Source organism: Trichosurus vulpecula, chromosome 7 (genome assembly GCF_011100635.1).
Source record: "Trichosurus vulpecula isolate mTriVul1 chromosome 7, mTriVul1.pri, whole genome shotgun sequence".
Lineage (NCBI taxonomy): Eukaryota > Metazoa > Chordata > Mammalia > Diprotodontia > Phalangeridae > Trichosurus > Trichosurus vulpecula.
Window position 1 is genome coordinate 12,388,040 of NC_050579.1, and position 17,772 is coordinate 12,405,811.

At 48.7% G+C, this 17,772-nt stretch overlaps 1 pseudogene; it reads right to left on the bottom strand.

Moving 5' to 3' along the window:
* Positions 1 to 3,801: 3,801 nt before the first annotated feature.
* The window catches only part of LOC118857423, a 47,877-nt pseudogene continuing 33,906 nt past the window's right edge, over positions 3,802 to 17,772 (bottom strand).

A 17,772-nucleotide genomic window follows, 5' to 3' on the forward strand; every position in this document is an offset into this window, starting at 1 on the left:
GGATGAGGCCTAGACCTCAACGATCTAGTCCTGGTGTCAAATGCAGCTGGAACCACATTAAAATGTAATTGGGAAATGGGTTACAAAATAAAGATGCAATAAAACATAAATAATGTTAATATGTGGTTTTCGAAGCCAATGTGCAGCCCAGGGAGCCTTACATACAAAGCCTGGCAGGTAGCAAGGACTTGTGAGTTAATCAAATGACTGATTACAGTATAACTGGTCAGGAAGCTGACTGTGAATATGATAAACAGGAAATGTTTCTGGCTCCCCAAGAAGAGACTAGATGCTATATGGCGCACACTTCTGGATGGGGGAGGGGGTGGGAGTTAGGAGCCAGCTGGCAGACCCTGGGCCTGGAGGCAAAGAGGAGGGAAGTGAGAAGGGCAGTTTAGAAAGAATGAAGATTTTTAGGTAAGAATGTTGTGACCAGGAAGAAAACCCTCCTGGGAGACAAAGGCAGACAAAAAGACTCCCTGTCTACTCCCCTAGACTTTCTCCATTCTATGAGTTGTCCCTGTTAGGATTCCAGCTGCCTGTGCTGAAGACTTCACTGCTGAGCTTGAGGACCAGCCCACAGTGTGGGGTCCCACTGACTTTGTCCAGCTGAGGACTCATTGCCCATGATCTGGCACCAGCCTGCCCTCCCAGCCTTATTCCCCATCAGTGCCCCTCAAGGCCTCTCCACATCAGCCAAACTATCCTATTCACTGTCCCTCCATCAAGAAGCAGAGGACCCAAGGTCGAATCTCCTTCTGCTTCTAATGTTAGGAGATGAGCAAATCCCATCCTTTCTTTGGACCTCACTGTGTGGGATGGATTTTACGAATCCAAGAATTAAAAACAGAGGCATCTCAAGGTGAAAGTAGAAAGGAAAGTTTATTACGATCCTGCAGGAAAGGGCAACCTGGACATCAAAAGGACTGGGGGTCCTCTCAGTGTCAGAGTGCACTGGACACAGAAAATTGGGGTGTTTATATAGGTCCCAACCTCCTTCCTCTCAGCTTCCAGACATAAGCTTTGAGGGTACAATCTGGACGTGATAAATCTATCCCAGGGACAATGGCAAGTAACAAACGGTATGGTTATTTTTCACAAGCAGGTGATGAACATGAACTTTGCACCATTCTTATTTCGTTCTACTATCAACCTCAAGGTAGTAAATCTGTCTTAATGACAATGACAATGACGATTGAACAAACAGTTTGGTTATGGGTAACAGGCAGGAATTAGTTGTTAGTTACCTCATTTTCACATCTGTGGCTACGACAGATATCCCCAGTACCCTTACACCTTGTCTCCCATCATTCATATCTAACTGGTCTTGCATGTCTACATTGCACCTGGCTTTCCGGCTTTTCATTCATTTTTCTGCTGAGCTGAGGGTCCCTTATCCTGGGGTCAGTACACAGGGGGTGAGCATCCTGTGTCCTATCCTTACTTTCAGAGGATTTTATGGTTGCTGACTTATTCACCTCAACCCTACTTTCTTTCAGGCCTCTCGCCATTAGGTAAATACACAGGATGCGAGCATCCTGTGTCCTGTTCTTAACCTCAGGGGCCTTACGGTCACTAGCTAAGCTTGTGGAGGGGAAAACATCTAAGTAGAGAAATGGCTTTACAGAAAGGAAAATATCTAAGTAGAGAAATGGGACTCACTATCCTACTTATTTCTATTTATCCAATTTGTTCCCTTTTTATGAGAGGTCTTCACTCGTCCCACACATCACCTTCCTAACTGTAAAGAATGGTTGTTATCTCTAAAGTCCCCGTAATGGTTCGGTGTCCAGTATGATCCCCATGGCATCATGGGTGGAGGAATGGGAAGACTTTTCTCCTAAAAGGGCCAACCCCTTCCTCATGCTAAGTGAGGGTAAGGGCCAGAGATCCATTTCACTGAGGAAAACAATTGCCCTCAGAGGCAGGAAAGTTCCTGATCTCCCCTTTAGATAAGTTCCCAAGCCTCCATCCAAATTATTAACAAATGAGGAATATTTCCCACTTCCATGGAAAAAAAAGTCTCCATCTTGAGTCCATATTCAGTACTTTCCTACCTCTATACCTTTTGTTCATACATTCCCTCTGCCCAGAAAGCCCTTCCATTACTAAATCGGTAAAAATCCCCTGTTCATCCTATTAGACACTGCTCAACAAATGCCACCTCTTCCAAGATGCCTTGCCACACCACCATTATTCCATCCACGGGCCTCAAACAGCACTTTGTGGACACTTCTGTTTTCTGTGCTACAGCTGCTTGTATTTTAGAGTGATTCATTCCAACTAGATTGGAAGCTCCTGGGGGCAGGGCCCAGGCTCTCCATAGGGTGGGGGCTCTCGGGTTACACTGACCAGGAGGAGAGCTCCTAGGCATTAAGAGGAGCTCCATGCTCTGGGTCCTTGGTGAGCCCCAGGGCTGCCCTTCCCCCAGCCTTTGGATGGTGGCAGCCATTGTACTTCTTCCTGCTCATCTTCCCCAGGCCCTCGATCCAAGTACAAAGTCCCCCAGGCCCCAAGGACCCCTAGCCTCGGGAGATTCTCCATTTGCCCCCAGAGCTGTCTGTCCCCTCACAAGAGTCCTGGGAAGCAGTTAGTGTGATGGCTTATGATTCTCAGATCCCTCCCCCCCCCCCCACTCCATCGTGAGATCTACCTTATCCAATCTCCCCTGCCCGTGCAGGATTCCTCCCCAGACATAGTCTCTCTTTACTCTTACCCCGACCTCCCCTCCTAGTGGTCCCAACATCCCCAAGGAGAGCAAAAGTAAAATGGCTTGGGAGCCTCTTCCCCTAGAAACTACTGCCCAGTTGGGACCCACCCACCCCTCACTCATCCTTCTTCCACCCATCCTGAGTTCAATGGGGCAGGTGCTTGGAGGAATGGCTTCACTTGCCGCCTCCAGGCTCTCAGGCTCAGCCAGACTCTTCACTTCTGAACCTCTTCCCCTAGAAACTACTACCCAGTCAGAACTCGCCCACCTCGCACTCATCCTTCTTCTCCCCCCCCCCCCCCCCCCATCCTGAGTTCAGTGGGGCGGGTGTTTCCAGGAATGGCTTCTCTTGCCGCCTCCAGGCTCTCAGGCCCAGCCAGACCCCTGCTTCCTAACCCCTTCCTCCATCCTTCTTTGCTCCTGTCAGAAATACCCATTTTGGCTGCCGTGCACATCTTCTGGCCCCGGGAAAGTGCCCAGCGGGCCTACCCTCCCGCATCGTCCGGTCCCCCAGCTTGGCTCCCTGAGGCCCCAGTTCTGGTCTCGGACCCCGAGCCTGGAGCCCACACCAGGCAACCCTTCCCGCGGCAACCCGTCCCCCATTTCCGATAGGAGCGCCCCCGCCCTCGCTGTGATCCGCTGAACCCAGAACCTGATTTGCCCAGTGACTCTTCAAGTTTAAAATCCGTGGGCGGGAGGGCAGGGGTGGGCCAGAGAGATAGTGGAGAACCGAAGACCCGCAGAGACTGGGGCTCAGGTTGGACCTGGGTGCCTTCTCCATTTGGAGGTTCCAGGAATCGACTCCTGCCTCCAGGGCTTGGCTCTCTTGGCTTAAGGATCAAAGGACCCGCTTAACTTTCGGTTTCTTTTCCCAGAAACATCTCGAGTTCTCGCTGGTAGAGCTGGCGGCCGCTACTCCCTCGGTGCCCTGACCATGGCCTCATCCTACCCCTGGCCCCAGTCAGGGACAAATTCCGGGATCTCGCTTGGGATCCAGGCATGCCGCCTTCCGGACCCAGATTCTTTACAAAAACAGGCAGAACGGGCGGGGAAGGAAAGAAGCCTGGAAAACCAGCCTCTCCCCACTCTGGTTATGGCCCGGGAGCTTCCCTGAACTTCTCCGCTGTCCCAGAATCAGTCCTGAATAACTGTAGGCGCCTCTGCTCCTGCTGCTCTTCCTGCCTATTTGCATGACTGACGGACTGAACCAAGGAGCGAATGGACTGACGGACGAACAACTCTGCCCTGGTAATAACGAGCACTTAGTGTTCAGAAAGCCAGGTGAGCGTTTCATATTTTAACTCCCAAATTAAGGAGATTCAACCTGGTGATTTCTGGGGCCCATTTCTGACATCCCACGAATTCAGTGCGTTGGGCCACTTTGGGTGTATAGCGTCGTAAAGAATGGGGCTCTCTGGGTCTAGAGATTGTCTTTGCGCCCTGGTCACCCAGGGATCTCCTCTGCCTGGGAGTTCTCAACTTTGATAGAGTAAACTTCTGCAGCCTGCTGGATTTGCAGGATGGAGTTGGTGGTTGGGGGCTGAAATCCTCTAAGACTAGGAACAGCTAAGCCGCGGCTCAGTCTCTCAGCATCTCGCTAGCCCAAGGCTAGGTAGCCAGCCCCAGCCTTAACCCAAGCAGGACCCGCCCTAGTGCCCTCAGGCTAAAAGTGGCCCCGCCCCTCTTCTCGTCCCCTCCCCCAGCAGTGAGCTTATCTTCGGTTTGTTTTCCTTTCAGTCTCTCTAGGTCTACCATACAATTGACAGTCAAATGAATTCTGAAAGCATGACCCACCAGAATCCCGCTGGTTGACTCTGGTCTCCATCCCCAAGGAATATTGAGGAAAATAAAGTCTCTTTTCTCTTCTCCATCTCCCACATTGAAGGCGTCCAATAATGAAGCAAGCTCAGGTTGAGGTCAGGAAGTCTTCTTCTTTCTCTTCTTTTCTCTTTTCTCCTCTTGCATCAATTCCTCCTTCTCTTCATCCTTTAACTCATCCTCCTAGTGGTGCAATGGATACAGCTTGGCATGGAGTCAGGAAACCTCATCTTCCCGAGTTTAAAGCTGTGTGACCCCGAGCAAGTCACGGCACCCTGTTTGCCTCAGTTTCCTCACCTGTAAAATGAGATGGAGAAAGAAATGGCAACCCCCTCCAGCATCTTTGCCGAGAAAACGCCAAATGAGGTCATGAAGAGTCAGACAAGCCTGAAAAAACTGGACAATAACCACATTCATGCATCTTCTTCCATTAATTCCTTTGGCAGGCTCCTAAGGAAAGTGTGGGAGAGAAGAGGGATTAAACTGACTACCAAACTGAAGGTCTACAGAGCTGTGGTGCTGACCTCACTGTTATATGCCTGTGAAACCTGTACAGTCTACCAGAGCCATGCCAGGAGACTGAATGGCTTCCAACTGAATTGTCTTAGAAAGATTCTGAAGATCACCTGGCAGGATAAGGTACCAGACACTGAGGTCCTTCCTCAAACTAAAATGCCCAGCATTCAGTCTCTGCTTCTGAGAGCACAACATGGATGGGCTGGCTGAGTTGTTCAGCTGCAAAACATCCACTTGCCAAAAAAGCTATTTTATGGAGAACTCTCATAGGACAAGCGTTCACAAGGAGGTCAGAAGAAGCGATACAAGGACACTCTAAAGAGTTTGGAATTTGTTGTGTGACATGGCAGACATTGGCACGGGACCTCTTGGCATGGCATGCCCACATTTTGCTCTATGAGCAAAGCAGAATTGAAACAGCTCAAAGGAAAGGCAGGATGGGCAAGTTTGTGGAGTATCTACCCCAAATGTTCACACACACTGTTTGTGCCCGACCTGTGGTAGGGCATTCCAAGCTCATATTGGCCTGATCAGCCACAAGTCAGACTCATTGAATCTTGACTCAAGCACAGCGATGTTACTTTGGTCCTCTTCCAGAACGAAGGACAACCACCATTATAAGCTACAATTACAATGTATTGAAATACATTCAGGACAGATGAGAAAGCTTAGGCCTGAGATGGCCTGACTCGCTTGTCACACAGCAAGGTGGAGGAAAGGGAAGGAGATGCCAGGTTTTCCCCTTTCTTTACAAAGAGGCAGAGCTGAGCTCCAGGAGTGAAGGAAGGAGGCGTTCCTAATTTCGCAGAATGTTTGTTTGAGCTGGACTTTGTTCCGGCGCAGCCAATGAGAACTGGAGATGCTGAAACGTCACTGGTTACTAGTTGATCTGGTTAGGGAAGGTTCGTGTTCTAGGAAAAAGAAACTTAAAGTTTCTCCTAAAGCCGGGAACTTCCGAGTCTGTGGCCAAATCCCGTCATAATTCTCTGCCCTGAAATCCCGGGGACCTTTGAATTTTCTTAGCCCTGAGTTAGAGGAAGCATGATAGGAGGGAACCTCTGTAAATGGCGGTGCCTAACAGTGTTTGTGTCTTGGAGCTCTCCGGCTGTCTGCTAACCACTAGGGACCCCTTTGGGGAATAATGCTTTTAAATACATCTATAAGACACATAGACACCCAGAAAGCCAGTTACACGGAAATACAGATGTGATTCCCCACCCCGGCCTTCCACCCAAGTTCATGGACCCCTGCGGGGAGGGAGGGGTGTGTCTCGGACCCCAGGTTCTGTAGAGTGGTAGATAAGTGCCTGCGAACCTCTAACTGGCTCCTGCTCCTGGCGCCCCTTATTGGCGGTTAGGCCTCATCTCGGGGCGTCATTCCCCCCCCCCCACCTTCTGCACAATTATGATATTCCTAGTCACGTGTCCAACCTTACGAGGTGGAGCCCCGTGCCCCCGGGAGGTGGTCTGTGATAAGGCTCCTGGGCCCGAGCAGGGATGGAGCCAAGCGTGGGAGCAGTGGCTTTGATCCCCAGGGCCGCAGTAAACTCGTGCGCACGGACTGATGTGTGTGGGATACAGACTCATCCAGTTTGTCACGCAGGACGATTTCGGGCAGCTGTAACGTTCCTATAGGCTCCTGTATCGAATGTCCTCCCTCCTCTCCCCTACCCCCTCTCCCCAACTGTCTTCTTCCCTCCACCTCCCCGAGTCAGAGAGTTCTCCATGACAAAGTTTACAGATGGATGCGGGGCAGCTACTTGCCCTGATGCCCACGATCCTGATCGCCCCCGAGATTTCCTTCATTTTTCCAGAAAGGACTTCCTCCCCCGCCGTTTTCCTCTCTCCTCTCCTCTTCTCCTTTCGGCTTCCCTTTATGTTCCCGACCCTGCCTCACCGCAGAATCTCAGCCTGTTAGACCATGTTTTAGAGGTGAGTGACCTGAGGCTCAGAGGGAGGAGGTAACTAGCAGGAGGTCACACAGCATTGATCTAAGGTCTGCTGCCCGCAGGTGCGCCGTGCTTTCCCCTTCACCCCTTTCCTGCCTTCTCGGCTTAGAGGAGGAAAGCTTTCTGGTTAGGCGAAGGAGGGTGGGAAGTGGGGAGAAGGAGCTGAATGCCTTCCAACTAAGGACTTTCCCGAACCTCCCTCCCGAGAGGAAGCCAAGGGTGCAATTCTTGATCCTTCTTGTCCTATTCTGGAAGAAGAGAAGGGTTCAAGTGATCAGTCACCACTACCCTTCCTCCCCATCTTGGCTAAGGCTGCTTCAGCCGACAACTATGAATTTGGCGCCCAATGCTGCCCAAAGGCCGCCTTCTGTTCCGCCTCTTCCCTTGGTCAAAGTCCTATCGGTGGAAGAGGATCTTCGGGACTGTCTCTAGAGGCAGAGAAGAAAGTACCAGGAGGGAGACCCCGCAGTGCTTCCCCCCCCCCCCTTATCCATTCTGCATACATTGTGCTTCTACAGAAGCTTTTCAATTTCGTGCAATCGAAGAGATCAATTTTATCTTTCCTAATTGCCTCCTGCCTTGTTTGGTTAAGAAGTCATCCCTCACTGGAGGCTTTAAAATGAACGTGATCTCTCTCCCGTTTGAAAATAAAATGACACGATCTTTAGTATTCCGGTCACATGCCTGTTTTGAACGTGCTGTGGACCGTGGCACAAGACGCTTGTCCAAGGCTTGTTTCTGTCAGACGCTGGCCTGTTTTCTCAGTAATTCTCAAACATGGAGTTCTGTTCTAGGTCATTTATGTTCTTAAGTTAATCGATCACTGAAATACTGAGCGCTTGCCCTCGGGGACAGGATATCCTAATGGGGGAAACAGTAAGTTTCATCAATGCATGTTGGCCGATTTGGGGGTGACACGGGGTAATTAACACCATGGGTGACAGATTTATGATTCTAAAACGTCTCAACTGGCTACAACTGTAAGTTCAGGAAATTAATTTTAAAAGCACAAGGTGATGAGACCTAGCTGGGTAAGAGGTCAACTGAAAAAATGTCTGGAGGTCCTAGTGGACTGACTTCCAGCTTTAATGAGCGACAGTTGTATGTTGGGGCAGCCAGAAAAGCTGATGCAAACTTGGGCTGAGCTCACAGGGAAAGGCTCCAGGAAGGGGGGTCGGGATGGTTCTGCTGTCCTCTGCCCTGGCCAGACCACATCTGTCTTACCACATACAACTCTAGATACCACATTTGGGAGAGACACACGTACATTGCAGATCTCCAGCCAAGAGCAACCAGCATGGTGAAAGGCAGTGAGTTCATGCCATGTGAGGCCTGGGTGAAAGAAATGTTGAGAGGAAGCACGTAAAGAAGGTCCATGATTACTCTCTTCCAATATTTGAAGGGTTGGGGTGTTGTCCTCCCACATGACTCTGTTGGTCCAGCATCCAGTAGTCATCCTGCTATTTCCTGTCAGTCCAGGAATGAATGGTGGGGTCTCAGACCATGGCTTTAACAGGCTCCTGAAGCAACAGTTTTGTCCTCACATTCTTGGTGACCAGGGTCAGGTGCCTGACCCTCCAGAAGCAGGTTCTATGACAACTAGATGCCTAAGAAAGGAAAAGGAAGAAGCATTTATCTAGCACCTACTGTGTGCCAGGTACTGTCCCCACCTTTTGACAAGTATTAATTCATTCGATCCTCATAACAACCCTGCATGGTAGGTGCTGTTAAGACCTCATTTTACAGTTGAGGAAACTGAAACAGGGTCGCACAGCTAGTAAGTTTCTGAGGCTGGATTTGAACTCAGGTCTTCCTGGCCCCAGGCCCAGTGCCCTATTCACTGGAGCACCTGGCTGCCTAGAAGGGACGGAAGGCTGTCCAGTTCAGCACTTCCTTGGATCTCACCCCCAAGACTTATTCAATGAAGACAAGCAGGCTGCTTTTTGATCCTCTCTGGCCTTCTTTATTTCATCCCCTCTCTGAAGTCATCCAGGCCTCCAGCTCCCTGTCCCCTCAGAGGGCTCCACAGTCTGGGCAAAGACTTCCCAGGAGGCCTTGGGGCCTCACTGGGCAGAATTGTGGGGGATGTGCCCAGCTTTCTATGGACCTGAGGGAGGTGAGACAGTCTCTGGGTAACTATGGTCCATGTGAATTGACCTGGAGGAAAGGGGCTCCCTTGGCCAACATGGTGGCAGCCCTGAGTCTGAATGAATGTGAGGGAGAATCCTTGGCCAGCTCTCATAGAAAAGAGGACAGAATCTCAGCAAAGGCCTATCAAGGGGCCAAGGTTTAACTTCACTTCTCTGATGAGACTTTGATGGTAGGATGTGGCGAATTGTCACAGTGTCACAGCCAATTAGGCCCTAGTCCCAGTTGTCTTCGAGGGCACCATGACTTCTTAGCAGTGTGACCTTCTTATTAGAGATGACCCTGAAATGAGCACATCTCACTGTACCAGAAGTACCAGGCCCTGTCCAGAGTGCTGGGCTTGAAGTCAGAAGGGTCTGTGTTCGAATCTTTCCTTGGGAACTTACCTGTGATTGATCCAGAGGAAGTCCCCTTATTTTTCCTAGCCTCAGTTTTCTCAAATCTAGAATGGGGATAATAAGGGCCCTTCCTTTCAGGTTTGCACAGAGATAAAGAGCCAATATCTGTCAAGCTCTTTGCCAGTCTTTGCAGGCTATATCCGTGCTCCTTGCTTTTCTCAGCATCCTGATGCTCCTGCTGCCCATCATCACTACTTTTCATAAGCAGATGCCCTGTAACTGACCTTGACATCCCCCAGTCCCACCACATGGAGGAGACCCCAAGATCTGGGAGCTGTTCTGTGGGGGGAGGTCACGCAAAGCCTGGGACTTTAGGGCCTTGGGACCTTCAGGGGATCATTCTGATGGCAGTGGTGGTGTATGTGTACATGTTGCCCTGCCCCCTGATTTGCTAATTGGCCAGCAGGGGCAGCACCCCAAGTCAGACTTCTGTACAGGCACTTCTCCATTTAGTTAAGCAAAAGTGGGCCTCATTTCGCACAAATTTTAACACTTTACTTCACATGAATTTGCCTGCTTGGGTGAGGGAGGAAGGGAGGCAGGAAGGGAACCTGGCCATCTCTGAAGGGAAGGGGTCTGAACACGGTTCAAGGACACATGGAGGATGAGAGGGAGAAGTAACAGCAGAAGGAGACACACTTGGGGCTGGGCACAGACGTGTGGACCCTGGAGTGGTTGGAGGGAAGACTGATGTGCTGGAGTGGGGCAAAGGTCTCCTCTCTCTGCACCTGAGGTCTCAAGCCAAGCAACCAATCCAGAGCAGGCATACGCAGCAGACTTGGGCTCTGCAATTCTTCTCCTTTCACTTTTTTTTGGGGGAGGGGCTTGTTTTTTGTTGGGGGTGGGAGGTGGGAGACCATGAACTGTGAGCCAAGTTTAGGGGCAGTAGTGAAGAGAGAGAGAGAGAGAGAGAGAGAGAGAGAGAGGGAGAGAGAGCGCACAGTACTGTACAATGTAGGTAACAGAAGTGGTTTTGTGGAAGGTAAATTTTTTTTTTAAAGAATTCTTTATGTAGCAGGGTGGAGCCAAGATGGCAGCTGGAAAGCAGGGACTTGCCTAAAGCTCTTCCTGAGAACCCTCCAAACACCTATAAAAAATGGCTCCAAACAAATTGTAGAACTACAGAACCCACGAAATAGCAGAGGGAAGCAGGGCTCCAGTCCAGGACAGCCTGGATGGTGGCTGGGTAAGGTCTATTGCACTGTGCTGGGAGTGGAGTAGAGCAGAGCCCAGCAGGGGCCACAGCAGGGCCAACCAGACTGGGAGCCAGGTGGAATAGGCCATAGTGCCCTGAATCAGTGAGCTGTGGCAGTTACCAGACTTCTCAACCCACAAACACCAAAGACAACAGAGAAGGTTAGTGGGAAAAAACTGTGGGGACAAAGTAAAAGGAGTTCGCGGTCAGCCACTGTTCCTCGGGGTGGTGGAGGTGGTGCAGCTCTGAGGCTGCTTCCAGAGCTACAGCTGCAGTTGCTTCTGGCCCCAGGCCCACCTGGTGGGAGGAATTAAGTGGCAGATCAGAGTGGGAGGGCAGAGACTGCTAAGATCTGAGTCGAGGTCCAGGTTGGTGGTTCTTGGGGGAGGAGGAGTACTGCTGTGGCAGAGCTTGCTGTATAGAAATAGCTCTGAAAACAACAGCACAGCTCCTCAAGCTTGGAACAAAATACTCTCTACTCTACAAGCAGTCATACCCTGACAAAAAGCTCAAGGGTCAAGTAATTGACTGGGTACATGAACAGGCAATGAAAACAGACTCAGATTCAGACTCAAACTTTGGAATCTTTCTTTGGTGACAAAGAAGACCAAAACATACAGCCAGAAGAAGTCAATAAAGTCAAAGAGCCTACATCAGAAGCCTCCAAGAAAAACATGAACTTGTCTCAGGCCATGGAAGAGCTCAAAAAGGATTTGGAAAAGCAAATTAGAGAAGTAGAGGAAAAATTGGGAAGAGAAATGAGAGTGATGTTAGAAAACCATGAAAAACAAGTCAATGACTTGCTAAAGGAGACCCAAAAAATACTGAAGAAAACAAAACCTTAAAAAATAGACTAACTCAAATGGCAAAAAAGCTCCAAAAAGCCAATGAGGAGAAGAATGTCTTGAAAGGCAGAATTAGCTAAATGGAAAAGGAGGTCCAAAAGACCACTAAAGAAAATATTACCTTAAAAATTAGATTGGAGCAAGTGGAAGCTAGTGACTTTATGAGAAATCAAGATACTATAAAACAGAACCAAAGGAATGAGAAAATGGAAGACAATGTGAAATATCTCATTGGAAAAACCACTGACCTGGAAAATAGATTCAGGAGAGATAATTTAAAAATTATTGGACTACCTGAAAGCCATGATCAAAAAAAGAGGCTAGATATCATCTTTCAAGAAATTATCAAGGAGAACTGCCCTGAGATTCTAGAGCCAGAGGGTAAAATAGAAATTGAAAGAATCCACTGATTGCCTCCTCAAAAAGATCCCAAAAAGAAAACTCCTAGGAATATTGTTGCCAAATTCCAGAGCTCCCAGATCAAGGAGAAAATACTGCAAGCAGCCAGAAAGAAATAATTTGAGTACTGTGGAAACACAATCAGTATAATACAAGATCTGGCAGCTTCTACATTAAGGAATTGAAGGACTTGGAATATGTTATTCTGGGGGTCAGTGGAGCTAGGATTAAAACCAAGAATCACCTACCCAGCAAAACTGGGTATCATGCTCCAAGGCAAAATATGGATTTTCAATAAAATAGAGGACTTTCAAGCTTTCTCAATGAAGACCAGAGCTGAATAGAAAATTTGACTTTCAAACACAAGAATCAAGAGAAGTATGAAAAGGCCCCAGTTTTCTTATTGAAAAAATGAGCTGACCACCGCTGGCTGTATCTGTGTCAAACTGTTTGCACCCACGGGAGCTAGAGTCTCAAGTAAATTATGTCAGTGGAGCCTCCTGTGTTGGTAACCAAAAATGGGCTCCTTAGCACTTAGTCAACAAGTGCCCTTGACTAGTTTGGCTTTTTCCCCTGAACTGAATGCTGTTTGTATGTTGGATTGGAGTAAGCTTGTCGGCCCCTTCACCTTGCTTCCCTTGCTTAAGCAGATTGAAAGAACCTGTGCTTTCCCAGTCAACCCCTTCATGTTGCTTAAACAGATTGAAAGAACCTGTGCTTTCCCCAGCGTACCTTACACCCCCCGCAGAAGCCGGATGGTTAAAAACAGCTTCCATTGGAGCCAGAGGCTGCTACAGCCACAGCCGAAGCTGAAGCTGAAGCAGGAGCTGCCAGTAGCAGAGCTGACCTACGGGAGGAATCTGAGCAAGGACTTGAAGCCAGTGGGTAATCTTTTTACCATAGAGGGGAAGCATGTATATGATTTTGCTATACGCCATCATGCTTCTCTGTGGCCTCCTGGTTACTCTTGTGAGGTGGACTTACTGGGCCTGGAAGCTTTTGATCAATATATCAAAATGGGGATTCTGGTTCATGGGTTGGTTACTGTGGAGCCTAAATATATGCTTTGATTCTTCTGCCTCCTACTTTGAGAATTTCTTATATCTGGCGGTTCCGAACCTTTCAGATATATTTATGATCCTCTTTGAAATTATAAACTCTGCCCTCCTAACACACCTCCCCAATCACCAAAACCCCCCACCCATCCAGTCTTTTCATCTCCTGGGAAAGTGACCATTCACCATCTCTCATGAGACAGTACCCCATCCCCAGCCCCTTGCCAACCCAGCAAACCAGGACCTTTTCAGAGACTGTGCAGGCATCTGAGGGATCCATCTTCAAGGGGGTCTATAAATGCTTTTGCCACTCCAAAGGGCATGGCTTCATTACACCAGCTGATGGTGGCCCAGACATCTTCCTGCACATCTCCAATGTTGAAGGAAAATATGTGCCTACGGAAGAAGACAAAGTCACCTACAAGATTGTTTAATTCCACCAAAGAATGAGAAGTATCAGTCTGTGAAAGTTGTTATCACTCACCTGGCACCAGGCACCAAACATGAAACCTGGTCGGGACATGTCATCAGTTCTTAGGCGACCTCCTGGTACCCCTATTTCCTCTCTTCTCCCCAGCTTGGCTCTCTTGAAGGATACTGCTCTGGGAGGGGAGGTGGGGCAAGTTTTGGGGACAAACCGATGAGTTATGACTAAATTTCGACCAAAGGGTGGGACAGGAGTGGATACTCAAGAGTCAAATTGTTAGATGAGACTTATCTCCTGAAGACAGGAGTGGAAGACCAGAGGCAAGGTGCTCGATTAAGCTAAGTTAGGTTCGGATTCAGATTCTCACTGGCAATAGGGCACACTCCTGGCAGTACAAGGTTCTTTATTGAAAGACGGGAAATACTCTATTAACCCCGCAACCACATTAATCACAACAATTCCTACTACACAGTTAATGCAGTGAGAAAGACAGAGGCACAGACACACAGAGGCAACACCTGTTCAGATTGCAAACCACCCACCCTAGGTTTCTCCAAGCTGGGGAATCGCTCTCTTCTCTACAAATGCAGAGACACTGACAAAGGACACACACACAACATGTAACATACAACATACGTATGTTCACCACCTACACCAAGGCTTTTCCTAAGCTGGAGAATTTCGTCTTTTACAGCTGCCTTGGTGAGTCCCTTGCGAACGTAGCCACAGGTGAAGCGTCCTTCCCATGGGTGAGGTTCCAATAAGCCTCTCCCACGTGGTGACTTTTATAAGGAGCTGAACAAAGAAAGTTTCTCCTGCCAGAGAGGGAAGCCACCCTCCTCCCCCCCTTCATTCCTAAGAACTGGATAGGCAATCTCAGGAGTATTTCTCCAAGTGGGAGAGGAGTTATTTCCTATCCTTTGTCTTAAGAGTTACCTGTTCTTTGTTCGGGCCTATCAGTCAGAGAGGAATGTCTGAGAGGTGCATTCCCAGAGAGGGGCTTCTCAGTCTCCTAGCCGGAAAGGCACGTCTGATTCTTTATTCCAAGCCAGAGAGTTTAAAGCTCTTGCAGGAGCTGAGGGATGGGGGTGGGAGGGGGGAGGAAGAAAAGCCGGGCTTACACTATAATATGGAGGATCTTCTATAATGATTTATCATTCACAAGGGAACAGGGGCGAGGGGAAATGTCTTGATTCTTTATCACCTGAAATGTATTATTTAAAAAACAGAAGAATCTCAGTAGCTGAGTAGAAGATTAAACTTTGAGCACAAAGAGTTGTAGAAAGGGCAACTGGGGATGTGTTTTTTTCCTACCATTCTGGCTGGGTAACTGTTAGCCCCAGACTCCACACAGACTGACCTTCTTGCTGTACTTGTGTGTGCTGGTACTTTAAACCACCAAGTTAAACCTCTGGGACAGAGGCCCAGTAGGAACCCATGATAGGCAGTTTGGATTTTCTTCCCTGATGTCCCAATCCTATAATGACTCAGTTTGTCACCTCTTAGTGTCCTTTGCTATTCTTAGATGTAACCTCTGCCTTAGCCTTCAGCCAGAATTACCAATTATTTAGAATGGGACTGACCTGAGGATGATGGAGATTTGGGAGAAGCAGTTGAGTTCAGGGAATGAATCTGGATTCTTAGGAATTTGTTTCAGTGCCTTTCTCAAGGAGTATGATTCTCTGGGTGGGGAAGCAGGAGGGCCCAACAACTGGCCAGAGAGCAGGGACTGGTGGGAGATCAGGCAGCCCAGCCCTTATATGAATTCCAGGATCTCCTGTGGATGCCCACATCCAGTTTTAGCTGTGCTGATCTGTGAGACAGAATCTCTCACTCTCCTGTAAAGCGTTAAACAAGTGTGAGACTTCCCCGTTTCTAGCAAAGCCTGTGGGCTTTGGTGCTGAGGCGTCAAGTTTGGATTCACGTCTCTGGTTTAGCTGGTTTGTGCTCTGTTCAAAGCATTATACTGTGAAAGGTGGTACAGTGGGGGTTCCTGTTTAGAAAACAAAACCATCTCTTAAGGTTTGTGCTGAAACACTAGCTGATTAAGGGGGTAGTAGCTGGATTTCTGACAACCTGGTTAAAGTGAACATTTTAAACACATTTTGGATGGTGTCTTGTTTTTAAATGTGATAAAGTAAATGTTTGGCATTTTTTTAAGTGACTAAGGTTTCTGCCTTAAACCAGAAACAACAGCATGTTAGTGCTTGTCTTTGCTACAAGATTACAAGTATTGTGAATATATATACACTTTTTAGGCAAAAAAAAAAAAAAGAATTTTTTATGTAAAGTCCAGTTTGTGTGATTCAATTTTATATAAAGCAAGAACTGTCTGTATAAGAATCCCACTCTCAGAGGGGCATTTGGAGAGCCCCCTCCCCCCTCTGGCTGGGACACACTTCCCCCGGAGCACTCCCTTCCTGCAGAATGAGCCCAGGTCTCTGTGCTCCCTGGTGCAGTGCTGCTCCTATGTGACTTATCTTCTATATTAGTGGGTGTGTCTGAGTTGGAAATGGGGGCCTCTCCCCCTTCCCTTGTTATCCCTCTTCCCCATTTGCCGGTAAAGTTTGGCATTGAATGGATTCCCATTGCTTTACATGCTCTTCTCAGCATTAGAACTCATGGAAGAATTGTTGGAGTCTCTGGCTGCCCAGGGGCCTCTCCCTGGACATCAGTTGGGTACCTGGAAAGGACTTAGCTTATTGACAGCCACCCCTCCCTGGGGGAGTATGGTGGGGTGACTTGAGTCATAGAAAGCAAGGGTCGGCTCCCTCCCAGGAAGGACTCTTTTGTGCCCAAGGACTGTCCCAAAACAGAGATGCAGGGACCTAGTAAGAGTACAGAGGTGGATCATGTCTCCATTTCAGCACAAAGAAAACTGAGTCTCTGCCTTGACCAGACCACATGCAGAGGAAGGTGTTCATTTTTTTGGGCGGGGGCATATGTAGGAGGGGTGGAGGGAGGAGCTCTGACTTCCCTCAAGGTCAAGAAGCCTGGATTTTAGTTCCACACGGACATGAACACGGACACAGAGAAGCTGAGCTCTGTCCTAAAGGGGGTGACCAGAGCGGGGATAGGATTGGAAACCAAGCTCAGGAGAGGTGATCTTTAGGATGCAGGAAGAGACCTGTGGAGACTAAGGTGGGGCCGGGTGACAATGGTTGTGGTTTTCCAGTATTTTAAGGGGCTGTTATGGGAAAGAGGGGATTTCATATCCGTAGTGGCTCCTGTCACTACTTGAAATGTGAGAACTTTTCTGGAAGGGCCCTTAGAGATGGAACCCAACTCTGTCACCCCTTAATGGGTAAATTGAGGCTCAGAGAAACAGCAAGACAATCAAGGAGTCAGAAACCAAGGCAGAGACGTACATGGGATGCTGGAGGCCCAGATGTTCCAGCTGGAAGAGGCTGGAGGGACACAGTCTGAGTTACTTGTTTTATGATGAAGAACTTATGTCCCAAGAGAGGGAAAGTCATGTGTCTAAGGTCACCCACCAGGTCAGGAAGCAGAGTTAGGGCCTGGAGCCTGGGTCTATTGATTCCTAAGTCAGGCTTTTTCTATCTCCCCACATTGGGACATGAAGATATTGAGGAGGAAAAAAAGCAAACAATTTGGGGTTGGGGACAGAGCCAGAGGGTTAAAGGGACAGAGGAGCAGGGGTGGAGGGGCACCTAAACCCCCTTTCCTTCTCCAGCAGTCTTGCCTGAGCCCTGGCTAGTGGCAATGCCAAGTCCTGTGCTGGTGACAGGCACTAATGTAAGCCTGCACTGCCATGGCAAGCTGGGAGGAAGCAGCTTTGGTCTTCAAGTATGGATCACTTCTCTGCTGCTTGTGCTAATTTTGGCCTAACAGTTAACACCAAGAGAACACAGGTGTTCCATCAGCCTGCACCATACCACCCATACATGATGCCATTAGTTCCAACAAATGGAGAAGTTATGAATGCTGTGGAGAAGTTCACTTACCCTGGCAGTGTACTTTCCAGGGATGGATACATTGATAATGAGGTTGATGCACACATTGCCAAAGTTGGCTCAGTGCTTGGGAAGCTCTGAAGGAAAGTGTGGGAGAGAAGAGGGATTAGACTGCCTACAAAACTGAAGGTCTACAGAGCCGTGGTGCTGACCTCACTGTTGTATGCCTGTGAAATCTGGACAGTCTACCAGCACCGTGCCAGGAAACTGAATCACTTCCATTTGAATTGTCTTGGGAAGATTCTGAAGATCCCCGGCAGGATAAGGTACCAGATACTGAGGTCCTTCTCAAACTAAACTGTCAAGCATTCAGACTCTGCTGCAGCGAGTGCAACTCTG